The sequence below is a fragment of the Meriones unguiculatus genome, chromosome X, assembly GCF_030254825.1.
Source record: "Meriones unguiculatus strain TT.TT164.6M chromosome X, Bangor_MerUng_6.1, whole genome shotgun sequence".
In the NCBI taxonomy this organism is placed as follows: domain Eukaryota; kingdom Metazoa; phylum Chordata; class Mammalia; order Rodentia; family Muridae; genus Meriones; species Meriones unguiculatus.
The window spans coordinates 107,525,866-107,529,672 of record NC_083369.1 but is presented as its reverse complement, the minus strand read 5'-3'; the positions used below and the strand labels follow the sequence as shown (position 1 = coordinate 107,529,672).

The following is a 3,807-nucleotide window of genomic DNA, read 5'->3' as shown; positions in this document are numbered from 1 at the left end:
CAGGAAAGTTTGACTGCCAAACTAGGTAAACAAGTCCTAAATAGTTCCTGATTCACTTATATATCTGTCAAATATACTGAGCCAGAAAGCTGAAGACCATGCTCCACTGTTATAGAGACTTTGGGGTGATTGTTCAGGCAGCAAATTCTCTCTCTCTCTCTCTCTCTCTCTCTCTCTCTCTCTCTCTTTATATATATATATATATATGTTGAAAGCTGCTAACGTGCACTTTGTACTTACTCCAGTAACTAATATTATTCCTTCTCAAATCTCTGGTGGGGTTGAAGACCAAGTAATTATAGTTCCACAATTAAGTTTATGTTGTTCAGAATTTAAGAAAATGTTTTCATATAGGTATTACCAATAAGGAAAAAAAGTTAATTTAGGTACAGAATGCTAAAATTGTCAAGAAAGGATAATCACACACTTTCTCCAAAGTTGCCAAATGCACATGGACTGGACATTGCACATGTAAATCTTACCTAGTAGTTTTCATAACTGTTTTATAATTATTGTATTGAAAGAAAAGGAGCCTTTTATTGGACTTAAAGGGGGAAAAATTGGTATAATCTTCTTGTGGAATCTATAAAATTTACCCTTGTTCATTCAAATGGTGATTTTTCTCACTCACTATCTGGTTTCTATCCAGACATTGCATTGTGATGCATCCTGGTCCAGAAGGGAGGAGAGGAGGTCTGAGAAAGAGAGCTGGGATGAGAGGACCTGGAAATAGCAGGAGAGATGAACCAACCAGACTTAAAATAGGATTAAAAAGCAATTATAATGGGTGAAATCTGAATGAGAAAAAGCTATATGGGCTTGGAGGTTTAGGATGGAGTAACTATTGCCCATCATTGTGCTCTAGGTTAAATAAATACATCCTAGTCTTTGTATGGTGATTTGGGTATACAGCTGGCTCAGGAATAACCTATGTTTAACTAAAGATAAATCAATAATAAGTATTGATAATCTACAACAGAGACTTATTCTTTTCTCAAGGGAAATGAAGTGGGAGTGTATCTGGGGAGAGGGGATGTGGGGTAAAAGCTTGTAAGAGTGGAAAGATGGAAAACAATGCTCAGTATGTATTGTGGGTCAGAAGAATGTATTTTCAAGTTTAAAAAGAAGGGAGTTAGAAAAAAAAAACAAAATTGAATGCTGTATTATGTCTTCCATGATTCAGTCATGAGTATCTGCTATTTTATCCCTTCACAGTATTAAATTGGCCCACCTGCTTTTTCTTCATACAGAATATCATCTGATAGTATGGTTGTCTGGCTTTTTATGAACTAATATATAATCCCATTTTTTTCTTGCTTTAGACCATAAGACAGTGTAGTGGCTAATAGTTTTCACAAGACATTAGTTTATCGCAGTGTTTCTCAGAAAGATGACTTTGCCCCTTGTGATGACTGTTCTTGGTTTTCCAAATGGTTACATCTGGAATTAACTAAAAGCCAAGCATCTAAGTGTACTTGTGAGGGAATTTTCTTATTTAAATAAATTGAAGTGAGAAACCCACTTTTAATTTGCATCTTCTGTAGTAGGAATTCATCTTTAATCTGGGCAGATTATTCTGTCAGCTGTCTAAATAAAGGACATGAAAGAATGAAGCTTTCTCTCTTTTCCTGCTTTCCATCATTCTTGCTGACAAGTCCATTCCTTCACTGGCATTAATACCTAGTTCTTTGTGACTCTGGCAAAGACTGGCTGAGACACCTACCCTTGCTTGTGGACTGAACATGTGTGTGTGTGTTTGTGTGTGTGTGTACTAGATTCATATAAATTTAAGCAGGTCATTCTACATATTCAATTAGAATAGTATGAGAACTCCAAGATCGATTATTAACTTTTATTCTCTATTGACTATCTGAACCAAAGAAAATGATTCTGTATTCTTGATGTTTTGGCTGTAAGTCTAGACTTTAACAGCTTAACCATCTCTCCAGCCCTAGAACTATATTCTAAGATATATTCTCAAAGTAGATAACAGCTATCTTTATGTGATAAACTTTTATGTTTTTAAAGCTGTGTCTGTCATAAGAGTTTTCTCTCTTAAATTATGGCTGGAAACACAGAGTAGTACCTGCTATGCAGAATCATTCCAGGAAAACACACTAAGAAAACTAATAATGAGCAAACAATTTGGGTCAGTTTTGTTGTGATTTCTAGACAATGACAGAATTAAAGTTGTCTTTGTTGACATTCTAAATCAGTGTAGGGAGTGAGTCAAAGTACTTCTTACCATTAATATATACAAACCCTCATTATAATTTTAAATATTACCCCATTTAAGCAAACTAATGAAAAGTGGGCTTTTCCATTTATTACAATGGCATACAAGGAAGAAAATGACTATTGTGATGACATTTGTATATTGTTTGATCAGTAATGAGAATGGAAACAATTTTTGGTTGAAGTAATCACATTTGAGCCATTAATACTAAGGTTCATTTTTTTTTTTAAAAAAGGTATTTCTAAATGTATTTCTTAACTGATGGAAAATTTCAGTAAAAAAATTGTTTAATTGCAAAAAGTAAATTTAATTTACACATTTAACATAATATTTTAATTTTTATGGAAAAATGATAAATACCACATGGGTTTAATAAACCTCAATAAATAATTGTGAATAAAAAAAGCAAGAAAAATAAAGCAGTTAGTGAAACCTTACATGGAATGTGTTCCTGATTGTTAAATTAGTTTGTTGTTATATGTCTATATTAGATAAAGTATTAATTGGATTAATAAGCTTTTGACTGCTTACTTCAGCAGCACATACCCTAAAATTTGAATGATACAGAGAAGATTAGCATGACCCCTATACAAGGATGACATGCAAATTCATGAAGCGACAAATAAATATATATATCTCAATTTGGTGCTTTCTCAGAAAAATGAGAAATGCTTTACCTCAATATCCAGCTATACCAGTAACTCCTGGGCATAAATACTAAAGATGTTCAACTGTAAAAACATCTACTCAACTATGTTCATAGCAGCTTTATTCATAATAGCCAGAATCTGGAAACAACCTTGATGTTCCTCAAGTGAAAAAAGGATAAAGAAACTGTGGAACATTTGCACAATGGAATACTACTCAACTATTAAAAACAAGGAAATCATGAAATTTGCAGGCAAATTGATGGAACTAGAAAGGATCATGCTGTGTGAGGTAACCCAGACCCAGAAAGACACAAATGGTATGTACACACTTATGACTGGATTTTAGCCACATAGTACAAGAAAAGCATGGGTCTGAGGCACATACCCAAAGAAGATAAGTAACAAGGAACATCCAAGGTAGGATACATAAATATAACTGGGAAGGAGAGATACAACACACAGAGGTAATGGCTGAAGAGAGGGAACAAGGTAGCAAAGGGGGCACAGAGAGTTAAGAGGATGGAGATCAGACCTGGGGAGAGTGAGGGCAAGAGGCCAGAAGGCCTGTAGAGAAAAGAGAAACTAAGCATAGGGATATCTCTGTGACAAGCTGGAGACCTAAATATAGGTAGGCTCCTGGAAGAATATGAGGAGGCCTCAAGCAGAGACTCCTAGTAGCAGAGGCCATAGAGACTAAAGAGGAAACCCTCTAACTAGACTAGTCTCCTAACAGAAGGGGAGGATCAACAACCAACCCATAAAAGCTTTGATACATAATTTACCCTGATGGGATAAAGATAGACTAGAGATTGAGGGAAGGTCTAAACAATGCCTGGACAAACAAAGAGCCACATTCTCAGAGTATGCCAACCCTTGACATTATGAAAAACACACTGCTAAGTTTGCAGACAGGAGCCTAAC

At 35.1% G+C, this 3,807-nt stretch overlaps 1 non-coding gene across 1 annotated transcript; it reads left to right on the top strand.

Moving 5' to 3' along the window:
- The first annotated feature begins 2,759 nt into the window (after positions 1 to 2,759).
- On the top strand, positions 2,760 to 2,866 carry LOC132650169 (U6 spliceosomal RNA). The gene has a single exon (XR_009588562.1). It is a non-coding gene; the product is annotated as a U6 spliceosomal RNA (small nuclear RNA).
- The last annotated feature ends 941 nt before the right edge of the window (positions 2,867 to 3,807 follow it).